Source organism: Acanthochromis polyacanthus, chromosome 5, assembly GCF_021347895.1.
Source record: "Acanthochromis polyacanthus isolate Apoly-LR-REF ecotype Palm Island chromosome 5, KAUST_Apoly_ChrSc, whole genome shotgun sequence".
Taxonomy (NCBI): Eukaryota; Metazoa; Chordata; class Actinopteri; family Pomacentridae; genus Acanthochromis; species Acanthochromis polyacanthus.
This window is the reverse complement of record NC_067117.1, coordinates 19,949,763-19,976,307: the sequence shown is the minus strand read 5'-3', so window position 1 is coordinate 19,976,307 and position 26,545 is coordinate 19,949,763. Positions and strand designations below refer to the sequence as shown.

Sequence of the window (26,545 nt, the reverse complement as noted above, 5' to 3'; positions counted from 1 at the left end):
GTTCCCCTTCTTTTTTTTCTTCCCTCCCTCTCCACAGCTCCTTTGAATCAAACCGCCGTCTTAGCTGGCTGCCGTGCATGGTCGATACCTTGTTACCACAGAGAAATCAATTATCTCGACCAAGCAGCAGGGGAAAGAGGCAATAATGAAAGAATGCTCCTCCTTCGCAGACGATGGCCATGGTCATTAAATATGAATTTATCATTGGCTGACGAGATTTATGGAGCGAGATGTGGGCCCACAGTTCACGCTCTCTTTACAGCGTAAGTTCTGGTTACAAGTGTAAACTAAACGGGCAACCGTTTGTCAAACCGATGACGTTGTGTGTTCTGAAGCTCAACCAGGAGTCTGACTGTTTCGGGTACGCAACCTTAGGCTGTCCTCTTACATGTTTAGACGGCACCTTTCAACTAAATGAGAAATGCAAACAACAAAACCCAAGAATTATTTCTGCAAGGTGTAGCTAGTGAGAGCTGTAAGAGATGCCAGCACATTCATGCACAAAGCAGACTCCTTTCAATTTGACATCTGAACACCACTCACTCAGTTGACAGTGGAGACAGCAGTGATGGTCTCCTTGCAGGTGAGCATGCCTACCATACCTGCCTGTTTGGGGCCGTAATGAGCCAATCTCACGACTTGTCTGACAGCTGCTGGAACTGGGAGGGAAAAAGCACACCACTAGCATCACCATAGCCGAAGAAGAAGAAGAAGAAAAACTGCAAATGAGAGGGAGAGGGAGAAGGAGAATGGAGCAGCAGTGAGGGAAAAATGTGTAATTCGGGCTTGCTCTTAAGGCAGCAATAAATTCCATTTTAATGGGGCACCACAAGCAGTAGCAGGCACTCAGCAGTCTGTTGTGTTTGATGCCAAATTGTGCAGAATAAACAGATTTGCTGTGCAGCTGGTCCAAACACACACTTTTTCTCCGTCTCTCTCTCTGACTTGCTCTGTTCCCATCTTTTCCACCGCACATCCTCACACATCTCCCTTCAACACACACACACACCACGTCTCCTCATCCTCATTCCCCTGCTACCTCTCCATCTCCTCTCCTCCTCCCCTCCCTCTTGTGGATATACCAGACAAGAATTAGACAAATCATCACAAAAAGATGGCAAATGCTTTGATTTATTTTCTTCCACTTAACTGAGTACTCATCTCCAGCTGTCACGCACACATTCGAGGCAGGGTATTTGTTTTAAGAGGGGAAAAAAGTGAGCCGCATGCCACTAATGAGAAACAACACGCCGCATCTGGCTCATTTTCCTTCTCGGAAGATGAATCTTCGGTCATCCTGCACAAGTTCATCGCAGACAAAGCTGCACATCTGAAGGCTCTGTATAATATATGTAAAATCAGCATTTCACACTGGCCGTGTTGTTTGGCTGTCAAGAATCACAAACTAACTCATGGAGAAACCCTTTAATAGGACTTTGAATAATATGATGTGGTACTAAAGAAATTATGACTGAATATGTGGACAAGAAAATCTTAGAGCAGAAAAATGTGTTGAAATCCATTTAATAGTCTGAGAGCTAAAGGCCATCAAAGATTGACAATGTTCAGTGATAACTTTCCCGCCATTTGAGTGACACTGATTGTTTGGCTGCAAACACTGAAGGCACTCCTGCTCCTTCCACACATACATGCACACCGCTGACTGCTGTTGCCATTGTTTCCATGACTTAGGTTTTATTTTTAGAAATCCAGCTCTGACATTCACAGACACACACTAAACTACCTGTATGCATGCAGTTGAGTGTTTGTATGTGCCTTCCTGCATGAGTGCATCTGAATTCATGTAATTGAATGTGTGTGCAGGGGTGCATGATATGAAATAGTGAGAGAGGGGCTGCGTGGATGAATGGCTGAGTGTTTTCTGCTGAATGGGTGCAGTGACCATGTGTAGAGGTATGTGTGTGCCTCTCCCTCTGATTTTGGGATTGCTTTTTCCACATGGATGGACGCAGCTATAAACACTGTACAGTATACGATATACTCATATCTTTCAGAGCCATACGTCCCAAATCTCTGTTTCTTTTCATGAGCTTGGGCGTCCCACTGCATAACTGTCATTACCAATCAGTCTTCTCAGTTTAGCTAAAGTTGAACCTCAGCAGCATCACTGAGCAGTCTGTTGTTATTGAGCTGGGCCTTGTCTCATGCTGGTTTCTCTCATCAGAAGAGCATCATTCATCCTTGAACAAGCTTTCTCTAAACATGCAGAGGCATAAATACAAACACTTCAGGTCACCATGTTGCTACACATCAAGATCATATAATTTTTTGATTTTGGAAAACACTTTCCATCATTCAAACTACCGATAACCAGGGCACATTTTCTAATGCTTCACATTGGCCACTAGAATGCACTGTTGCATACTGTAATCCGCCTCATGAAGTCATGAAGCTGTGCTTCTCCAGCCGAACACACCCATTAATTTCGCCCATCTCCACATCTCTATCCTGCAGGACTCCCCTGTGGTTGTTAGGATATGGGAGTGGTACAGTATTGTCAGTATTTGTATCATTTGCACCATTGAAGCTTTAATTTGAGCTGATAAAGTATTGCTTTGACTGTGGCAGTTTGCTCAGGTGACAGATATTAACATCTCCCTCCCCTGGATTCCACCTCTGGGGAAAATATTAAATTGGGTGGATCAGAGTTCATACATAAATGTACGCTGAAGAGACAGCGGTGTATGTAGGAGCCTTGTGTAATTCACATATTCATGGTTTCATGTTAACCCTCAGGTTGACAGTCAGTCTGCATGTGATAGTTAATCTGTCACTTAACGTTGGAGGGAACATTACATCATTCAAAATGCTGTGCTTGAAAGAAGATTTGTGTGTCAGTAGCAGTGTTGTTGCTTTTACATGCCGAGAACAACTCTCAGTGACTTTTAACATTTTGAACAACAACACAAAGAAAGGACATTTGTAGAAGCTATTTTATTGCAGGTTGTTTTAGATGGACAATATGGATGCATCTAGTGTCTGGTTAACCCTGCAAAGATCTGCTGAAAATGGCACAAATCAACAACGTGATCAACATCATGAAAGAAATTGCAGCTTGGCCAAGAAACAGTGGATCAAAGTATGTTTATTTGGTTTTGATTGTGAGGTAATGGAATGCGACTGTATGTTGGTCCAAATTCATGGGAGCTAACATAAAGCTTAACAATAAACCTCATCACAGTGGTGTAGCACAGAACGCATTAAAGAAAATTATAACAGTGACAAAGATCAGCTGGGAGTTTCTCAACCCACTAAAGCTAAAACCGGAAAGTCTTATGTTAGGGCTAATAGGGCAACAGTGAGCAATTGTAACATGGTTGCCAATTTAAGCTCAACAATGTCCAGCTTTACTTCTAGTTAGATGTTGATGTTGGCAGATTCTACTTGTGAAGTTTTTGGTTAGCAGCAGCTGGCTTGTCGTCGACTGCTGTGTGGCCAAAAAGGACCAAACACAACTTTCCTTCTGGTATACTAGCCGAGTACCATCTATCACCAAATTACATTTTGTATGTTACCAAACTGACTGCTAGCCATGTACATGTAGGCATTATAGTCTTCAATGGTGTTACAATCTCCTTTGAATGCTGTGTTTACTTTGCTTTAAGCAGCACAGGAGATGACAGCTGTACACATGTTTTCCCCTCAGGCTTACTGAGGCTGCATTTGCTTGCTGCTGAGATGGTTCAGTACTACAAACCCATGCAAAACTGTACATTCACCTCAACTCCACTGGTGCTGATTCTAGTTCTTGTAACATAAGCTGTGCACTCAACACTTGTAGACATCGAACTGGAGCCCGAATGCTGTAGAATACCAAACAAACTGCTTTGGAGCTTCAGGGCTTCATGTACCAGAGACGGACAGTGGACTCAGTGTATGTTAGCCTGTTAGCTCATCAGCCTGTGGATATTACCGTACTCCTGATTCTTGCTGCCTGCGGACTTTGGAGAGACGCCTTGCTGCTGCTCGATTAACTTACAAAACTTTTGGTGCTAATAATTGTTTTGTATCTTGATTTATTTACCACTTCAAGGCTTTTCCAGGCTCACAATGGGACGTTGGGGTTGACTATGGATTACTAAGGGTTGTAGGTAGAAGACATTGAGTATGTATTACCTCATTTGCCAGAAATCTGTTTAGTTTCTGGTTCATTGGTAAACAAAAAATTCTATTATGCTTGAGCAAATTAAATCCCCAACAAGAAAACAGGTTAAAAAAAACACAATGGCTATTTTTTATTCTCAATTTCAAGAATTTTTCTTTGTTGGCCAAAACATCTTAAAGGAATGCCGACAATGCAAGAAAAACTCTGCTTTAACATGTTTGGCCTAATTTCTATTACTGTCAAGATGTATCATGCATAGACATTGGTAGATTTTTGATTATTTTCTGTAAATTAATTTCCTGAATTTAAATAAAAACACAAGATTTCTATAAGATATCAGCTTTATGGAGCCGACAACCAAATATTTTGGGTGGATAATGACCCATATTTTTTCACCATATTACACTCTCGTTGAAAGGTCACTAGAACTCTTAAGTTCTCAAAATACTGTACATATAACACTCAAACATCTACACTTGGCCCCAAAGACAATTATATTGACTCTACTGGTTCCAATGATGCCGAATGATCACAAGAAATTATGCAAAAAAACAAAACAAAAACAAAAACAGTACAAAAGGTTATTGCTCCCCTTCAGATGCTTGGTTTCGGCAATAGATTGATTTCTTACATGTTGCTTTTCAATTAGCAATCAAGGCTTCAGGAATTAAATAGTCGGTTAAGTTTTTGTTGTCGCCTGGACCACGTTTATACATGCCACAGAGAAAGCACGTAGTGATACAGCTGATGAAAGCTATCAAGGCTGGACTCATCGTGCCAGGCAATACTTTTCCTGCTGTCTGGTCAAAAACGACGTTGTGAGGCCCTCTGGATAGACAAAAAGAGCATGTAAACTAGAGCCTTGTTTCTCTCTTTCTCTCTGTTTTTTGTACAGTGCATAGACCTGCTGTATTATCTTTTTTATTACATACCTTTAACATATTACATTATTGAAGAAGCAAATCTTAGTTCTTGTCTCTTTACATTTGTTGTACTGCTGTTCTGGTTACTATATTCTATCTTTAAATGAAAATCCATTGCTTATTTTGAATGAAGGGTCTGAAGTTCGTCTCGATTTAAGTATTAATACGGAGAAAAGGAACCTTACTTTTGAAAAATGTATGTAAGCAATTGATTAAAACTGTATTATGACCAAAAGTACAAATCTCTCTTAAAGCTCCAATTTTAACTGCATCCGATATTATGGACAAAAACGTTGGAACAAACAAAAATATATATCCTAGAACATATCTTAAGACTGCTCTGTCCGTAGTACTGAAAATGAAAACTGGCTTGAAGGTGGAACTGGATGGAACAATTGGAATACTCAAAGAAAGGGTTCATGCTCTGGGACGCAAGAATGTGCTCAGGAAACTAGTCTGTTATTTAATTGTTACATAATTATTTTGTTAATGTGCCCATGTTTTGCTGAGTGTGGCATTACAGTGCCAATGAAAGGTATTCACAACATTCAGAAGTTGTAAAGAAAAGTTAATATTAAATTCAGCTGAAGGCATGTGAGAGACTTTAAGTCAACTGGAAGAAAGTTCTATGCTCTGATGCAACTAAAATTGAGCTCTTGGCTATCAGACTAGAAACTATGTTTTCAGGACACCAAACACGGCACATCATCACAAACACATCTCCATGGGGAAGCATGGTGGTGGCAGCATCATTACTGGAATCATTACTGTAATGGTCTGGGCATGCTTCTCGCCTTGGAGTGGCAAAGTAAGAACCCAGATCTCAATTCCTTTTGTGGAATTTGTCATTGGACTTGAAAAGGCTCTGTTCACTCATGTTCCCTGTGCGACCTGACAGCAGTTGTGCAAAAAAAAAAAAGGGCTAAAATTACAGTATCCAGATGTGCAAAGCCAACTGAAATCTGTCCACACAGCATTAATGCTGAAATTACAGGTAAAGATGAATTATACTAAATACTGACTTAAAGAAGGTTAACACTTACACACGTGGACAAAATTGTTGGTACCCCTCAGTTAAAGAAGGAAAAACCCACAATTCTCACTGAAATCACTTGAAACTCACAAAAGTAACAATAAATAAAAATTTATTGAAAATTAAATAATCAAAAACAGCCATCACTTTTGAATTGTTGATTAACATAATTATTTAAAAAAACAAACTAATGAAACAGGCCTGGACAAAAATGATGGTACCCATAACTTAATATTTTGTTGCACAACCTTTTGAGGCAATCACTGCAATTAAACGATTTCTGTATTTGTCAATGAGCGTTCTGCAGCTGTCAACAGGTATTTTGGCCCACTCCTCATGAGCAAACAGCTCCAGTTGTCTCAGGTTTGATGGGTGTCTTCTCCAAATGGCATGTTTCAGCTCCTTCCACATATGTTCAATGGGATTCAGATCTGGGCTCATAGAAGGCCACTTTAGAATAGTCCAACGCTTTTCTCTCAGCCATTCTTGGGTGTTTTTGGCTGTGTGTTTTGGATCGTTGTCCTGTTGGAAGACCCATGACCTGCGACTGAGACCAAGCTTTCTGACACTAGGCAGCACATTTCTCTCCAGAATGCCTTGATAGTCTTCAGATTTCATCGTACCTTGCACACTTTCAAGACACCCTGTGCCAGATGCAGCAAAGCAGCCCCAAAACATTACTGAGCCTCCTCCATGTTTCACCGTAGGGACAGTGTTCTTTTCTTCGTATGCTTGGTTTTTGAGTCTATGAACATAGAGTTGATGTGCCTTACCAAAAAGCTCCAGTTTGGTCTCATCTGTCCAAAGGACATTCTCCCAGAAGCTTTGTGGCTTGTCAACATGCATTTTTGCAAATTCCAGTCTGGCTTTTTTATGAGTTTTTTTCAGCAGTGGTGTCGTCCTTGGTCGTCTCCCATGAAGTCCACTTTGGCTCAAACAACGACGAATGGTGCGATCTGACACTGATGTACCTTGGCCTTGGAGTTCACCTTTAATTTCTTTGGAGGTTGCTCTGGGCTCTTTGGATACAATTCCAACGATCCGTCTCTTCAATTTGTCATCAATTTTCCTCTTGCGGCCACGTCCAGGGAGGTTGGCTACTGTCCCGTGGGTCTTGAACTTCTGAATAATATGAGCCACTGTTGTCACAGGAACTTCAAGCTGTTTAGAGATGGTCTTATAGCCTTTACCTTTAAGATGTTTGTCTATAATTTTTTTTCGGATGTCCTGGGACAATTCTCTCCTTCGCTTTCTGTTGTCCATGTTCAGTGTGGTACACACCTTTTCACCAAACAGCAGGGTGACTACTTGTCTCCCTTTAAATAGGCAGACTGACTGATTATGAGTTTGGAAACACCTGTGATGTCAATTAAATGACACACCTGAGTTAATCATGTCACTCTGGTCAAATAGTTTTCAATCTTTTATAGAGGTACCATCATTTTTGTCCAGGCCTGTTTCATTAGTTTGTTTTTTTAAATAATTATGTTAATCAACAATTCAAAAGTAATGGCTGTTTTTGATTATTTAATTTTCAATAAATTTTTATTTATTGTTACTTTTGTGAGTTTCAAGTGATTTCAGTGAGAATTGTGGGTTTTTCCTTCTTTAACTGAGGGGTACCAACAATTTTGTCCACGTGTGTAAGAAATTAACTTACAGATTACCTGACATTTTGTAGAAACATGTTTTCACTTTAACACAAATTACTTTTCATGTCAAAAAAGGTAAATTAAATTGATCATGTATCAATGTTGAAAAGCCAAAAGAACAGAAAATTTCCAGGAGAGCGTGAATACCATTTATAGGCATTTGATGAGAAGTCAAAGAACCATCCTCTGTGGACCATAGATAACCATGCCAGCCTATGCTTCTTTTTTTAAACACAATCTTGATTTAGGACAACTCCAGACAGACATGCTAACCAAATGGCTGCTAACTATGCTGCATTTTAACCTGCCAATGGTGTTAAAAAAGGAGTCTGAAATGTCAGCACTGACTCCATGTAAGTGATATGACCTGCATGCCAATATAATACTATGAACATAGAATTACACAACAATTTAAGTTGTTTAACCATACTCTGAGGACTGTCGGATCACAACATTGACAGAAGCCGCAGAAAAAACTTAAATGCTCGGTGTTGCAGATCAATTTACGACAAATTTGACCAACCTGGTTCAAGACCTTAATAAATTGGTTCTCTGTTCAGTTTGTAATAATTCTGAACCACATAAAGACTTTAAGCCCTTAAAAGGTGGGTTTGATAAGCCTCTTGATATTTCTTCGAATGAGATATAAATCAAATAGACCCAATAATTAAGCTTTACATACTATAGAAGATGAATGATGAAATGGAAAATTTTTGATATCTAAATGCAGTCTTCTCAGAAGCCGACTCAAGATCTAATTCTAGTCTGGGTATTTCCTCAAATCTATTACCAACTTCCTTACTTTGACACATGAAGAAAACCCTCAGAGGAGCAACACATCAGTCAGTGTAGAATTTCAGCCTCAACTTTTTCACAGTAAGTTGACCACCATGGCAGAAGAGTTGGGCCTTTCGGACTACGCCACCATACATGAGCTTGGGGGGTTCAACACGGCACAAAAAACCACCAGCAGGAAAACTGAACAATCAGGTAACAGCACGAGTTAATGCTGACTGAAGAGAAAGTATATTAATAGATGTCTTAGTGCAAGATATTTTTGAATTTTGAGTATTACATCTATGATTTTTTCCTGCATCTCAAAGCCTTTCTCAGACAGGGAATATGCATAATTGCTGGCTTCATCAATCTTTGTCTGTCACTCAGACATGGGTCATTTCTATGTTAATGTTAGTCACAGTCTCACTCAGACATGGCAATGATGGAGAGTCATGGCATGTACGTGCTAGATATTACAGTCAAGGTTCAAGGCACACTTAATAAACAAAACACTTAACCTAAGCTAAAAGCAAGCTTATCAAACTGGCCAAATAACTGCTAATAGTTTAAAATTAGCAACAAGTTTACTACTCAGTGAGCACTCTACAGTGTTCATTTTAATAGAGTCAGTAACGCTGCCACAGAAAGTCACCTGGGCTATTTTTCTTATCGTTCTTCTAAAAACCATAACATCATACTACTGCATGCTGCTCATGTTCGAGCTATGTTGGATGTGACACATAAATACTAATAGTGACCTACTACCTTGTAACATTGCCTTGACAATTTCTATAGGAAAGTGACCAAAGTTTCCATTCAAACATGAAGCTGACACATTCAGATACTAACAGATTTATTGCACTTCTGAATGAGGCTTCATTAATCAGTATCAGCATGATTAGGCAACACGACAATGATCACATTCACTGCTGAGATTGTCACACAACAAGAAGTTCAAATCATAAATATTTAACAAGAAACATTACGTATAGAAATGTGATTTTGATTTTTTTTTGATGAGATAGTGTCATAATCATGAATTCCAGAGGGACTGACTATACTGTGTTTGTGTTTACAGAAAGAAGACTCCTCAGAATAGGGATTTTAACTTTAGGAGTGTTGTGTATCATACAAGCCACTCTTAATATCTCCCTACGAGCTGCCTGTAAGTTGTGTACAAAATTACTTCTCCGTGCAAAATGTCAGATACCACATTGGCAATCAATACTGTTATCTGTTTCCTCAATGAAAAATGTTCTAATAAAAGTTTCTGTTTTCTTCCAGTTTATTCAAAAGAGGACGTTGATCAGTTCTCTTTCAACGTCTCTGTGATAGCAGACTTATGTCAGATGGAGCAGTCTCAACAGAATTCAACCGAGTTATGTTGTTGCTGCAACGACCTGCTGAGAAAGCTACTGAGGGAATATCAGAACCTCAAAACAGAAAGAGACTTTTTACTGGACAACCTCAGTGAACTGAGCAAAACAACTATTGAGGGTGCCGATTTCCAAGGCTCTGGATCTGGTTCTGGTTTCCTAGAGGATAACTACAGTTGAACAACAGTGCAAGCCACATGGATGCATGGAAACAACAGTATTCAGCTTCAAGCATTCAGCAGCAAATTATCCACTGCTGGGTTCATCTGTTTATCATGTGGCCAGCTTAAAGAGGACAGTATGCTATCAGTGACCTTATTTGCCAAGTGCCATCATCTTGTGGGCTGTTTTCACACTGTGGAACCTCAGGAGACCAATAGACTCTCTATTTAGATGAGATGCTATATTTTTGGTTTTCATACATAGGAGAACAACAGCGATCAGTTAAAATGACAAATTACAAATGGTTTTCCAATTCCAGAGTAATTCTAAAGTCATCACATTTGTTACCCACTACTTCCAGAGACAATCACCGCTAATTAGTTTGTTTATTCATTCATTTATTCATTGTCTGTTATTACATAATTTTTGTTTATCATGTGTTCATTAGTTAATAAATGTTTGTGTATAATTATTGTCAGTTCTGTATGTCTTTGATTGGGGAACTAGAAGTCAATGGAAGCAGAGTTTCCGACATTTGTTTATGAGACTGATCAATATAAGTAGATATGATTAATTAATGATTGTTGAACCTGACATATTCTTGATAAAGGTCTCTTAGGTGGCCTTGATCAACAAAACCTAAGATGTGTCCCTGACAAATGAGTGCAATTTTAATCATAAAGAGCAGTTTCTACAATTATGTGGTGTGGCCACATTAGGCTACACATTTTTGCTACATATGACTATATTTCTACGTGTGAGGCTATTTCCGCTACATTTATTTACATTCATATATTTATTGTACAGTTTGTGTGAACTTCAGTCTGTAAAAACACATTTAAATACTGTATATTAAAATGTTGGTACTGGATATTAAAATATCCTCACTGACTCACATCAGTGAAGTTTTTGGCCACAGTGAGGCAGGCAAGCGAAAATCTGAATCTATCAGCAAAGTATGAGGGAAAAAACAAACTGGGTAGTAAATGGTGAACAAAGCGGTGCAACTAGAAGGCCACATATTTCCCTAAGGAATTGGCAGAGACAATACCTGAGCTAAAAAGGACAGAGAATATTGGATTTGCATTCATCAGGTGGACACAAACATATAAATTCCTATATTTTACATTCAAGGCAACCAAAAAGAAGCAACAGATTCCAACCACAATTACCAAATTGTATTTTTTGTTTGTACTGTACTGCTACTGTAACTTACATGTACTAATGTGTTGCAATCTCATCTTTTGTAATTTAAAAAAAAAGTGTATATAATGTAATCTTAAACTGCCATTACACCCTTGTCTTTTGAGCTCTTGTAATTTGAACTTTCCCCACTGTGGGATCAATAAAGTTTATCTTATCTTTAAAAAACTAAAAACAATGAATGCAGGTGAACATATCAGTATGAAGTGTAATAATGCAGCAAACCTCAAAATTACATATATTTAAATCTCTTTATGAAAATATTTAAAATGCTGTTCAGTATTTTTATTTCTGTATGACTTGCCAAAATAAAAGATAATCCTTTTCCTAACAGGATGTTTTTATCTACTAAAGATTATCCAGAATTTCGTACTTTCAATTCAGCCTAAAAGGGTTGTGTAACTTGGCTGGACAGATGTCTTGACGCATCATTCTTTGCTGCAGCTAAGAGAAGTGAAAGAAGTTGGCTAAGGCATGTTATTTGGTATTTTGGTTTACTCACATCCTCTTATGAGTTACTGGTCAGCTGTTGTCTGATCAGTTTCACCGTGTAAGTCCCACAACAGAGACAGTGTTATGATCAAAAAAGTACAATGCAAGTAAAAAAATCTCATTAAGTTCTGCATGTGATTTGCCTCCTCTGATCCCTCTCAATGCGGTAAATTAAACGAGGGGGTGTGACCCATGATAATCTGTATAGACCATACACTTCCCATAAGAGCACCCACATTCACAAAAGCCACAAAGGTTGTTATTGAGCTAACTTTAATTGCTTAATTTGAATTCTAAAATGAGGTTTTGGGGCTCTCTTCGTATATCAAAGGCAACCTGCATCGCATGGGAGATGGCACTCAGTGAGTGGAGTGCAGAGAAGCTTTCATGCCAAAACAGAATTCTTCTAAGAGTCATTCAGCATTTTCTTTGTTGCGTTGTACATGCATATAAATGAGCATGAAAAGCAAAAACAGGAATTCATGTTGCAAATTGGACAGTGTATAGCCGTGAAATGTGGTTTTACTTCATACTAATCCAACATCACTCTGCATAAGAAGGAGGACGCTGCTTTTATGAGTCAATTAATTCTCTTTCGTCTACAAACTTTCTTGAGATCACTCGGCCTTTTTTTAGTGATAAGTTTGTCAAAAGGTAAACTGACAGAAATGAGAGCTGCAGCTCATTTACTAATCATTTCTCATTAACACGGCTGGCTTTGTTTTAATTAGCCGTTGTGACAGACACCAGAGTTCCTGTGACACTGTATGCGAGGCTCGTGTTATCCTCCTTCCCAGCTGTTGCTTGTCAGTCATCCCAAAGTTATCTCTTGTCTCTGTCTCTCAAAACAGAACCACGTGTGAAACTGCTATATGGGCTATTTGGTGGCGTTAAGTGGTAGTGAAGGATATACTGTATGCTTAATTTCCTTTTGCACTTGCAGCGGTTTTCTTCTTTTTTTGACTACCTATGGAAATCTGCAATTCAATTATACAATAATCAAAACATTCAATTAATCATTAGTATCAAAAAATATTCAAATTGTCTGTCTTAGATCTGGCACAGAAAGTGCAGAGGGAATTTCCATGGAAGCAATGACAAGTTGGGTTTATGGGCTTTTGTGAAGTTGGTGTATTGGGAAAGCTTACACTTCATTAAGTCAAACAACAAATTAGCTGGTCATGTGTCAGCTTTTGTCCCCATCACCTAAACTATATTATAAAATTGAGATATCTAACAGATTTTTAAATGCATACCAAGAATTTGTCTACTTGATAAAAAACAGTGTAATTCACTGTATCAACTATCACATGCATGCTTTTTAAAAAAACAACAACACTAAAACATACATACACCCTCTGTCAAAAGTTTTAGGACACTTTCTCATTCAAATAAAGTAAAACCTGTCCTACAACTTTTGACAGGGGGTGTATCTACCAAATTTGGTACACATATGCAGCACATCAGGCTGAACAAAAAAGTCAGTGACAGCCACATTCCAAACCCAGCAGTGAGCTATTTTGCGTTGAATGTCAGATTTTGCCCATTTTTCATTTTTTTCTAGAGCAAACTCCTCCTAGGGGGAAACTCCAATTCACCTCAAATTCGGCCAGTACATACAGGAGGCCTTAATGATCCAAAGTTATTAAAATCATTTTCCAAAGTCAAAGGGCGTGTCCGTGGCGTCCTCTGGAATTTTGATCCTTCGCCATGAAATTTCAAATGCTGTGTAAATGCCCTGAACATGCTCCAATCTGCCTGAAACTTTACATGTATGATCAGAGTCCTGCCCTGATCACATCCATATGATGAAATACACCCCCTGTCAAAAGTTGTAGGACAGGTTCTATTTTATTTGGATGAGACAGTGTCCTTAAACTTTTGGCAGGGGGTGTATGTGATTTTGCAAATGTCACCTACCAAAGAAGTCACTTTCTATAAGGCTGTTAATAATTTTCTATATGCACTGTAGAATTTAAAATGATTCATTACTTTTGAGAGCTTCTTTCGTGCTTGAACTGTTTCTGTTTGCTTCCTAGATTTGAAGTGAGGGCAAAACTGGGCACAGTGTGGTGTGAGGTTCGGTAGCTGTACCACCTGTTCACACAGCAGTTGTTCTGGTCCAGTAAACACCTGATTCACCTTCACTAATGTGGCTGCGAGAAAATCCTTCCCAAGTTACTCAACATGTAGTTTTACAGTAAAGAAGCAGAGTTGGACAGATGATAGTCCATTATTTTGATCATTATTTTGGCCTGGTGGCTTTCTTATAATCTCAAGTGATTTCACTTGTTGAAGGACTGTGATGCTACATAAACATTAATTATAGTTTAATGAGGCCTCCACATGGAAGTAGCAGACCCACACTCATAAGTAGGTTGAGATGCGACCACAGTTCCTTGGTATACACAAAGACCCCAACAGATTTCAGACTGTTTCCCTGTGTAAACAGAGCGGGCCAACTCATAGCCACCACCATGTTGTTCAAGTCCCTCTGAGGGCGGAGAAACGCCCGCAGATGGTCAAGTATTTTGAAATGATGCAAGATATTCCTAATTTACATACTGATGACAGGATTGTGAATATCCTTGTGTGCTCAGCACATGCAAACACAGAGCCACACATGTGCTGTACAAACAAGTGAGGCTGTGCTGCATATCTGAGATGTAAAATGCCAAATCAAACACACAGTGCAGCTATATGTGGTGAAGATAAGGTGCAGAAGGGGAAACGCAGTTATCATTACAGACTAGCTAATGAAAAAGTAAAGGATGCCTGATGATAACACTTCCATGTCAGTTATCTTTACATGATAGCATAATGTCATAACTGACTGACACGGATGTAATTTACTGTTAGCTGAACCCTGCCCTCAAAGAGCGATTGTCCATCATAGAGTAACAAACATACATGGATCAGCCGATATGTTAAGCTTTGGATTTCTCCATCTGCAAAATGGTGTTTTGGGGGCTTAAATCAGAGGGACATTCTGCAGTCAAAGAGTACAACTACAAGCTTATTGTAAAAAACAAAATAACAACTTTCAATTCAAGCCTTTCACAACCAATAACATTTTAATTACAATTAAACCAATAACTTGACTGCAATAGGATAATACAAGGTCTGTTCTTCAATATTAAAATGAGGAGACACACTTATTTCTATGCTTTGATGGACAATCTACTGCTTTTTTTGCCTGTGATGTAGAGATTTAGTGTCAGTCTTTTAGCATCATATCATGTGTAGGGATGTGACAGTACATGTGTTCATTCAGAACTATTTGGTACATGACGTCTGGTTTGGGATGTTCCTTAGTTCAGTATGATCCCAACAGTTAAAGTCAGGCTACATCTGCCTGCACATTTGCAATTTATTGTGTAAAGCCTCAGTTTTGAAAGCTGGGCAGACGAGTGATTTTTAATTAATGTTGATGAACATAGCATGTCCACGCTGCATATTTGAATCACCCTTCCGGCATGACCAGAATCTATAACTTAGTGGATCAGTGTGAGGGACTCTGCTGATGCTCCAGCCACATCTGACCAACTGAGATTTGAAAACACATTTTTTTCTCCGACAAACTGTAAAAAGATTCGAATTGATACATTTTTTTTGGTCAGTAGCTTTGGGTCATGTGAAGAACAGCCAACAGGCAAAAGCAAGCTGCTTCCCTAAATATTACTAACCTGAACTATGACCCCTCACCAGGGGTTAAATTGGAATTTGTGATGAGGTGAAGCCCTTGTCCACTGAGGTCGAGGTTCAGATCAGACTGCAGAAAGTAGACATAGAAAGTATTTCTTCAGTAGAAAGTAGTTTCTGGAAATCTGTACATGCTGTTTTCTGTGGATGTGGCTTGTCCAGAGTGTGAATGAATGAGAGAGTTTCTGCAAAGAGATGCTGCATCTGAAATTTGGAAGTGACATTTTTTGAAACTTAAAAAAAAGAAAAACTAAATTCTGGTCACATTCATTGTGCTGGTAGAATTTCAATTTTACGTCTAAGATACTCATTTTCTAATATTGTAATATTTTGCTTTCTGTAATTTCTTGTAAATTTCTCGTAATTTGGGTAAGGCAACATTGTAAATAAACAAAAACAAAACATGATCTCACTGAAGCTCTACAAAGTCCAATAAATAAATTAAATAACCAATAAACAGGCCTAAATCCAAATGCATTGCAGTAGTATACTGCATATATATTTTTAAGACATCATTATTTGCATTAAGATCCAACTAAAACATCTCCTGTACCTTATAAACTGAGTATAATAAAGTCTTTTTTCATTATTAAGTCGACTACCTGGTGCTTTTCCCCCCTTTCTACATACCTAAATGGTTAGATCAGGTCCATATGTGCAGTAATGTCACCACTGCATATATATTTTGCATTCAAGTAGAAAAACTGAATAGTTGTGTAATAAATACTGGACATGCCCAAAAAAATATTGTGACTTTACATTTGAAGTTTTGTTGAAAATTTAAAAAATTGCCCCAACTGATGTGTCACATTGAACACAGGCCCTCTCTGTTTGTGGATTCTGGTGCTGTGTGATACTAAAGCTGTTTGATGAAGTCAAAGAAAGGAAGGTGACATTCTATGTTCAGATGGCGCATTTCATGATTTGCATGCATGTTGGCGATACTGTGACAGCCCACTGAAGGGGATGGAGCTCTGGCAGGCTGCAATTTGGATATCAGGAGGTAGAGGTCAATTCTGGTGGCTTCTGGCCCAATTTAAGGCCTGCCTCAAACCTTAACTGACTCTTTGTGTGCTCTGCTGGCTTGATAGGTTTTAAGAACTCAACTCTAAATGGTCAGTGTCAACCTTGAAAATAGTGGACGATCCAAACTACTGCCTGAACCACAACAGCTAAGGTGCTAATTTAGTTTGTGTTGCTAATTTGTTGTTCCTTCTGAAGCATCAGCAGTTGCCTAAAATGTAACAACCAATCACAGCACAGTGTCCCTCCAGAGCATCTCTAATCCAGTCTAGCTTCAATCCGCCCAATCAACCAGATCAATGACTTGTCAGGTCAATCAAACACTCACACTGAAACGAAGCAGCAACACCGTCTTGGTTTGTACAATGACAATTCCAGTGAAGTTTATTCAAACAAGATAGCTATGTTCAGACAAAATCAGAGTAAGTACTAGCCTAGCCGCGCTAGACAACCCACGGCAACGAATTTAATTCTCTGCCAGGGTGGGTCTAGTTACCCTTCATAAGGCTCGAGGCTGGATTCTCCTAAAACTGGCCGGACCAATCACCATGAAGTGTAGAGTCAGAAGGCGGGTGTAACTAAGTGACGACAGAGGCGTGACGATTCTGACAGAAACAACCGGCGCACAATAAACAGTTATCTTTCGACTCGGCTTTGGCCACAGCCTTTAAAGATTTGAAGCTAAAATTCAACTTGAAAGATAAACAAAAGATGGCACTTAAGTGTTTCATTGAGAAGAAAGACGTATTTGGACTTATGCCGACGGGATATGGCAAATCCTTAATATACCAGTTGGCTCCACGGCTCCGCTGGTTGGGAAGCTAATGGGACTTAGCCACAATCCGCTGGTGCTCTCGGAACTACGTCAGCCTATTCGTTGCGTTGATTGGTTGCATACCTACCCAATTGCTGCAGAGGGATTTGATAGACAACCTTTTAGCCCGCCTCCCTCCCTGTCGAGCTTCCCGAGACCCTTGTGCCGTCAGAAACATGGGTATAGCGTGGCTAGGCTAAGTAAGTACAAAAACTATATGTAATTCTAAAGCTGATATTGTACTGCTGGCTTTGATGGTTAATTAAAGCCTATTACTTAATGGAGACTTCTCAACCAACTCATTAAGTTTTAGCACCATACTGAGATCATCCTACAAAAATATCTACAAAAAAGCTACAAATTGTCTTCGCTTTTGATTCTTGATGACAAAATCCAGAGTAGTTGGCTAGAAATGAGAAGTCTGCAAGAAATTGAAGGAAAGTAATACTGCCAAGTGATAAATCTGACCCTGTTTGAGACCTGAAGTTGAAAACAGTGACTAAGGAGATCATGACAGTGACTTAGACCTAGATTTTGGCACTGATGACAGAATTTGCCATTGAAAACAACTGAAAAGCTTGTATAGGTATTGAAAATTGAGTTGCTGACAATTTACAAAAAAGGCAAAGCTAAGCATTTTCAGTAAATACCGATTAATGCCACATTTGTTCCCTTTTCTTCAGTAGTCTTTCTTTCATTTCTACCGCCAGTCTTTTTCAGTCAAATATTATTTTCAGTCAACAGATTCTTTTCACAATGTTTATTTTAGTTTTAATTCCTCGACACTGTTGTGGTGTGGTGAACACTGGTACGGGGGGAAGTGGCATAAGGAGCATGAGTTCCATAAAATCTGCCTACTAAGTAGAGAATGTCCCTCCTCCTGACCTGGTAACCGCTCTGACAGCTCTGGTATGACCACACACCTGCTGCCTCTGAAAATTCACCTGGAACTCCCACAGTCACAGCATAACATTTTATGAAATGCTATTCTGGTTCGACAGCATTTTGCATATTTGTGCAGGAAGCAGCACAAATGTTCCGATTAAAGGCAGATTGATTTCTGACCAACAGAAAAATGGCAAAAAATATTGCTTTAAATGTCACATGAATGTGTTCCTAAAGAAATCTATTCTATAATAAAACAATACTACGAATAACCTCTCACATAATAAACACAGGTTACACATGTCCACAGTTAATACATCTCTACATTTAAACTACATCTCAGGCGAATACGGGAAAGGGATTTCATACAAAAGCTTGTGTAACAGGCTGTTTTCCACAGACAGAACTCAATAGTGAGAGAATTGAGATTCTCAAGCTGCATTATGGGCGATGGTGATAATAAAAAATCCAAACGGCAGTATAATGTAGTAGAATTTGCCTTCGTATGTTTATTGACTAAACTCCAGCAGTTATTTATGATGGGATGTAATGCTTTCTTGGTAGGAGATGAGGAGGCAGACAGCTTTGGGTTTTCAGTTTCACTTAATTGACACATACGCACAATTATATCCCGAAAATGTAAAAGAAAGCAGGCGCAGGGAACAGGAACAGCTGAATTCTGTCAAGGCTTAATTATAAATGGGGGCAGAGTGTTTGTGTCTTTGGAGTAAAAGTTTTGTTAAAGCCTTGACGAATTATTTCCAAATCAGATACTAAAAAAACTTTATATTCTATATAAACATCTATAGCACAATCCACTACATTGAATATAATAATAGAAATGAAATGAAGATGAGCACAGAGGTAAAAGTTTAGAAGAGGGTCTGAGAGATTGGACTGGGCTCTTTTTTTTAAATCTCTAACAGAACATACAATCATATTTTTCTTTTGTAAAACCTCTCTTCTTTTATGTCAAAAAGCTGAAAGTCAGATTCTAATTGGACCATTCATGGCTCTGCCCTGCCTCTGATGCGTGTGTAATTGTAAGCTGTAGACGGCAGAGAATATACCACACCGGGCTTAATGAACAAAATGAGATGTCTCTGTAGGAAAAAATTACAGCAGTCGGGGTCACAGTTCAACTCCGGCCTTTCAGCTGCTAATTGGCTGAGCTTGAGATCTCTCCCACAAGGTCTCGTCATAAGAGCCTTCAACTTCCTGCTTTTAGCCCTCTCCTTGTGACAGCTCAGAGCCAGCAACTGACCCACATCTACAGCACTGTAGCACTGGTCACAGCTGAGCTTTAAACAGAACACATTTCCTTGTCTAGTATTTTTATTACAGCCTGACATGAGAAATCCCAGCGAAATATACATTAAGGACGGTGTAAGCTTCAACCGTAGACAAAGCAGTTATAAATAGATATTCATGGCCTCTAAGGAAGAACCGTATCTTTCTTGCTATTCTTCTCCATGTAATTACTCTGAAAAGGCGAGGGCTCAAACTAAACAGGTTTGCCCTTTACAATAGCCACCACAGCTCGAGAAGACCCGCAGAAAAACACAGTTAGCGCACCCACAGTATCAGCTTAATCTTGGCTTATGTTGGGCTCTTTTCTGTCTTCACTGAAGGAAAAATCAGGAGCTGACAAGAGGTGCAGAGCTAATCTTCCCACAGTCAGGTTGCAGGGACAAGCTGGAGATAAGACAGGGCTACCGATAAGGCTGGAGACCCCTGCAGCAGAACCACGAGCAGCGAGAGGGGAGATCCTTGGACCTGATAGAAAATGAAAGGAAGAGGCTCTGAAGCTCTGGGGCGAAAGCTCCCAGAAAATTAATTATACCAGTGCCCCCATGCAGCCATACTCTGCACCTGGTGGCATTCTGCTCACCCTCATCAAGTGCCTTGGTTGGAGAGGTTTGTGTGTCAACAGGCAGGGTTGGCTAGAAATGTCCCTGTGGTGCAAGCAAGCTGTCAGGAATTCATGTGAACATGCAAGTAAGTTGCATCTACCTGAGGGTCTCTTACAGTAACAATAATTAACTTTCTTTATTAAGCACCGTTCAAAAACAAAGTTACAATGTGCTTTAAACTAAAAACATTTAAGTATATAAAAAGACCTTAAGATGCAACAATATAAAATAGTTGTAACAATTACCATCAGCTAAGACAAAGCCAAATCATAGAAAGTGAGTTTAAAGAGCTCTCTGGTGTTTTTTTAATGCTGGCAGACACATAATGAGTGAAATTAGTCAACTCCATTTCTGAAGAGTTCTACCATGTATCTGCAGTGTACGTCTCAAAAATGTGGATTCAGATTTCAAGAAATTCATATGTCACAAATCTAATGAACCAATCAACTTGCAAAGTGAGGCTTTGTATATTTTTGTTTGTTGGAAATGGTTTCCCGCTTAAAAACATATGTCTGATTTACTCTAATATTATCATTTGTCATTGTGTTGAGTATTTTTATGATGTGTGAGTAGAGTTGTAAGTGAGCTGGTGTGTTTGAGCTGCGGTGAGTTAGGAAGGGTTGGGAAAGACAGGGGAAAGGACTGCTAGGTACAGACATGGTGCCATTTTAAAGTAGGAAGAGAATGTTTTCACTTCTAAATATGTAACTTGTAGACAAGGACGAGTTTAAGGGATTAAATCAACACTTAGAGAAAACTTTGGATTTGGAGTTTGCCTCCTTCAGATCTCTGGAGGGTGTCCAGGTTCGTGGCATCACCTTATTCCATCTTTCTATGTGAGCTTGACACAAACAAACTCTTTTTTAAAAAATATTTTTTAACTGATAATATATTTATTATGTTTATGGTACCCTCACCAATACACAGGGCATACATACAGTATGTACCACTCTGCTGTTCCAGAGCAAACTAAGGTGAGTCAGGCATTGATGAAAACTCTGAGAAAGTGGACTGCTTCGCTCTGTCAAGCTCACTGGAAATAAAATGACACTTCCCTAGAAACATCAGCAACTGAAGGAAGTTGTGTACTGGACCAGCATTTTGACCAATATCACTCCATCACATGCATCAGAATCTCACCAGTCCACCTCTCGTGTAAGGAACCATTTTATGCTGCACTGAGTGCTGAAGTATCATTGAATCTGACATCTTATTGTAACCCCACTGCGTTTGGCAATAACCTGTCACAGAGCGGAGAGCGATATTAGGTCATTATTCTATAACAGTGAATGTTCACACTTGCCTCGCTAAGAGTCCCCCTAAAAGTAGCTAGTGTTCTCGCTTTGCAGACGGCTTGCATGTACTTGCAGCTGTGCTTGTGTAGGTCCCACAGGGGCTTATTAGAGGGAATGGTAGGGCTTCTCACAACCTCAGCACACGCTCGCTGCTTCCCCTAACAACAGCCAGCGGAGAAACGGCAGATAGGTTCACAATTACCAAGCTCACATCACCCAGACTTCAGACACAATCTCACTGCAGTGGCTCTGCTGCATTGAGCAAAAAGGTCACTGGCATGTTTGAAATTCTGTTTTCAAAGATTCTAATCCTAAAGAACATAGTGTAATCCACATTTGTGACTGCCACATGACTATATAAGGGCCTATGAAAAGAGAGCAATTTGTCAGAGTCTTGTTAGCCTGGAGTCAAACTGATGGCAAAATCCGTAGATGTCTGTCATGACTGACAAAGGAAATGAGTTATGGAACTGATTGTGAGAGAGTATTTGTCATTTTTTAACAGTAAAGATTGACAGGAAGGGACTGACATGAGTGAGGGCAGACTAGTGGGATAACATGCAACAAAGATCCCATAAAAAAGCCCATAAGGGTGCATAAAAGTAACGACAAACTGCAGTGGGTTAATACTTCAACATATTAAAACTAAGGATGTCCTGATCAAGTTCTTTTTTTCTCAGAGATCCGATTAAAATCAATTTAGTGTTTGCTCTGTGATGCATTAAGACAAAAACAAAAATTGGATCCAAACTGTTCCTTAATTTAGGATTAGGCACTTAATCCGACTCCACCTTAGGGGTAGAATAAGTCAGGTGGTCCAAAACCCAGCACTTATTTAGCACTGACAAAGCTGAAAAAAAAGGGGGGTTGGCACTTCTTCTGCAACTTGATGGCAACACCTTTGACCAATCGCACTTGAAGCACTTTTTGCACTTACTAAAGGTTTTTTCTTATGTCGGAATTCTTGCTTGTGTTGTACATCGCTTTGGACAAAAGCGTCTGCTAAATGAAATTGTAGAATTAATTATACATAGGTGGTCACAAACTTTGTTCTAAAGCTCTGGTATGGCACTGTATGAAATCTAGTGTCAAGATTATAGCGTGTACCATAGCTCAACAAGCTTTAAGAAAAATGACATTTACTCATAATCTGGCCTCTCTCAAGTGCAAAGTCTTATTTATGATGTACTATATAAGTAAGGGATTTGAACCAACACATGATCATGATATCTGGCTAAATCTGACTTAGGTCTGATTACTCTCTCTGCCAATTTGGCATCAAACTCAACACTACCAACTACAGTGTATAATTTCATAGTGCACAAACTACTACAGTGAACAGGAAAGAGCTGTGACAGGGGTAACTGTCCAATCCACCACATGCCCACTTTTCAATTGTTATCAGAAGACAGCGTCCATAGATTTTTTTCACTAACCTCATCAGAAGTTCTGCTGCACATCTCATCCATCAGTTCAGTCACTGCTCTGCATCCTCTTCATGTACAGCCTATGGAACAATTAACCTTTATGCACATAAACTACATGACAAATACTCCTCACGTGCTTCAACTTTCCCTTCTCCCTATGCAAAATCAAAACAAAAAATCACTGTCATCTCCATTGCTGATGGTCATTGCCTTTTCAGAATATGGAATAAGACCTGTAAAGCCTAAATTCAGTCTGCCTTGATTGGTATTCTTCATGTAAATCTATAACTGCCAGCATTATTTCCTCCCTTATCTCTTCTTTAAGTCGGGAAATAGCTGGCATCATTGGAAATGCAGATCATGGGCATTCTGACAGGAAACTCTGAGGTAGCTGTGAGCATTTCCCCTGTCTAGATAATGGGGTTTAAATGGGATATTCGGTTGTGTGCATTCTGGTTAATTGGACATCAAACACTGCATGTACGTGAGAGATTAGACTTCTGAGGATATGTCAGAATAGAGGAGACTACGTATTTGCTCTCTATCAGATACTTTGTTCTAAATCTGTATTATTGGACAAGAAAAGCTTCTAATTCAATTTCTCACTTTAATTTACTAGGGGGGGATTAAAAGGAACTCCTGAGAGATGTTGCAGGATTATGTTATGGCACTTTCCTGCTGGTAAGTTTTTACTCTGGAATGGGGCATGCAGATAGCGCTTTCAGCTGGAGGAAGGTGTAGAGGAGACTTGGGAAGGATGGTGCGATACAGAAAATGCAGTAACTGTTTGTGTACAGCTATCAAGCTTGACATGGACCTAGAGAAAGTAAATTTGCTTTTAAAAACAGAGTTTTATTAAAGTTTTATTGAAAATCTGCATGTTATATTCCAAAGATAATTTCATATTCATGCATTGTCAAAGTAAAGTTGCTTTGTAACATGTTACAATCATATTATTTGACACTAACTGATACTGGATTTTTGGGACAGATGACAGTGCTGATTTTAGGTAATGACAAAATTTAAATACTTTCAGCAATTTATTGTAAAGACACTTCTTGACTCCACACCACTGTACGCTCAGCTCTGATACACACTCTGCTACATGTGCTGCTGACAGTGCTGACAGTGTTGTAATGGATCAATTCCATTTCTAATGCCAAGAGTACAGGGAAACATGAAACACGCGGCAGAAAAGACCAGCTGGTCATTTAGTCTCTACATACTATCATACTATGCAGTGTTTCATTGTGACCCAGTAGTTTGCAAGATAAAGGCTGATAGAGGCTAGAACGTGACAAGACTCCTTCCTTTGTAGTGCATGACAATTTTCTTGAAATTTATTTAGATTTAGGTATTTCTCATTTAAAAATTGTCATTTTTGCTGAAGTATAATGCAAGAGGACATCAGAGAAGGTCACTAAAACTGTGATTTATCACCTCAAGACCAAGAAAACTCCAAATATTGTGACCATTAGATATGTCTTGTTTTGGACCAAAATGGTTCTACAAAAGATGAATGTAAAATTGAACACATAAGTAAAATCATGCCATAGCAAATGGATAATGCACAATGTTTTGTTGCTAAATGCCACACAAAACTGCTATCTGTGCATGCAATTTCCTTTTTAGACATGCTAGCTGCATGGCTGTATTATAACAATAATGATCTATCGGTTGTGTGTCTGCCCATGAAATTTTGTGTTTCCCTGAGAATAAATCTTACTGATGCTGGTGATCCACTGCAGAAAGATCTTATCACATGGATCACCATTAAATTTGATACAGGTCCCGATGGTGCCCAACACCACCTTGGTGATTTTTAGACTTTACCTCTGACATTACCATAATGGTGGCATCTCTGGCTTTAATTTTGAAAGTGAAACTATGAACATATAATAATGTCATAAATAAATAAATGTCAAATACCTGAAAAATGTTCAAACCTCAGCTGTAACCCCAAGAAACCCAATAAACATGGAGAAATGTGATCTCATTTGTCCACATAAGAATATCACCGTGGATATCTAAAATGTGCTCTTTGAAAAAAAACAGTAAATTTTCAGTCTAACTATTAAATCCTAAAACGACTTGCCATAGCATGTTAACATGCTGACAAGCGTTTAGCTAAAGACGCAACTGTGATAGAACACAGCCTCACAGAGCCACCATCGTGGATGCAGAGTCTTAGTCAAATAATAAGTCAAGTAAGTTTCAAATAATTGGTATCACCATTTGTACAGCTATCAAATGTGAAAATACACTCTCAATTTATGACAGACAGACAGACTGCATAAACACTTGCACAAACAAACAAGTGGTTTAATGCAGAAACAGCATCACATACAATATATCTAAAAAAAAAGTTGAATCAGCATCTCTCGAAGCTCAAAACTCAACAAGTATTAAATATCGCAATATAAGCTTTTTGAGGGAAAGCTTTTTACAAGGCATTGTACTGGGCTGAAATATATTATAAAGACTTTCACATTATTATGTCCACCCCCTTGTGAAAGGCAGACAATGCAAGTGATGTACATATACTCACTCCCATACTTCTACAGTGCATCGTTCAGTTTTCCATAATAAGCACATACAGGTCACACACACACACACACCTACCTTTCTTTGCTGATCCTTTCTCAGAAAGTGTCTAAACTTTCCCCATTCCCATTTCCACAGGGCCCCATATCTCACTGTGGGAAGGGAGAGAAATAAGCAGCAGCATGCTGCCTCTGCCAGCCTGTCGGATTTGAAGTTTATTAAGTATATCAAACCAGGGCCGGCCCCCTCAGGGAACATTTGCAATCCAAAGCTCTGCTTGCTGTTGCTTCCGCCAGCATCAAGCTGTCACAAACACTCCACTTAATTTGCAAAGCAGCGCACAGGGGGGAGAAAATAAGAAAATAGGAAACAAGTGTCATTTTCTACCATGTGTGAGTACACCATTTGCATCTAAATCAATCTGATGAAAGTTGTTGGTTTTTGCTCTCGGGGAGAGGTGATGCACTGGGTTGTTAAACAGTGTGAGGTTTTACAGTTTATTGTGCTGTTTAAAGTAGCCTTAAAATGAATACGCCACATTTCTATAAGAGCTATATTTACCTTCACATTATATTTACAAGCAAAATGCCCAATTCAATGATTAGCCATGGTGTGTAGCAACAACATACAGTATATATATATACAATATCTGTTCACCAATAGTCATATAAAAGCTATTTGTGTTTTATTAATCATATTGTACTGAGGTTTATTGATTGATTGGTTCTGTGCCACTCGAGGCCGGCCAAGCAAACATCCATTGCAAGTGAATCTGTGAATTTTCAGCTGACACTTCCTCAACCTCCACCAACAGCATCACCATCATCCTACACACCAGCTGAGTGCCTCTCAACTCAAAAAACTGACGGACCATCCCCGCTGCACACACCCAGACCAGATATGCAATTTATCAGCTGGAAAACATGCAGGAGGGCTAAAGGTGGAAGAACCTCCTATCTAGTCTCGCTACACCAGCCACTGCTCAGTATGCTCTACCTGGGCTCATTTCACCCTCCAGCGGACAGGAGAGTCTATATGGGCCCCTCGGTAAAAGACCTGAGGCACTCCTGCCCAGAGTCCTTCCACCTCTGCCCCCCTCCTCAACTGAGGGGAAGATCAGACTGACAGGGCAAACAGGATGTGAGAGTTATGATGCGGCTAGTGTATGTGTGTGTGTGCATTATTCTGTGACTGTTAT

The 26,545-nt window shown here is 39.3% G+C and overlaps 1 protein-coding gene and 1 long non-coding RNA gene across 2 annotated transcripts in view; one reads left to right on the top strand and one right to left on the bottom strand.

Moving 5' to 3' along the window:
* Positions 1–25,536, bottom strand: part of LOC110955324 (limbin) — a 66,082-nt gene extending 40,546 nt beyond the window's left edge. Inside the window, exons 1-2 of the mRNA XM_051948794.1 lie at positions 25,426–25,536; positions 22,813–22,883 (exon numbers count right to left, since the gene is read on the bottom strand). The gene's annotated coding sequence lies outside the window, so the exon portion shown is untranslated. The remainder of the gene's footprint in view (positions 1–22,812; positions 22,884–25,425) is intronic.
* LOC127534211 (uncharacterized) lies at positions 8,555–11,551 on the top strand. Its single transcript, XR_007942243.1, has 3 exons — positions 8,555–8,724; positions 9,590–9,676; positions 9,796–11,551. It is a non-coding gene; the product is annotated as an uncharacterized LOC127534211 (long non-coding RNA).
* Positions 25,537–26,545: the final 1,009 nt, after the last annotated feature.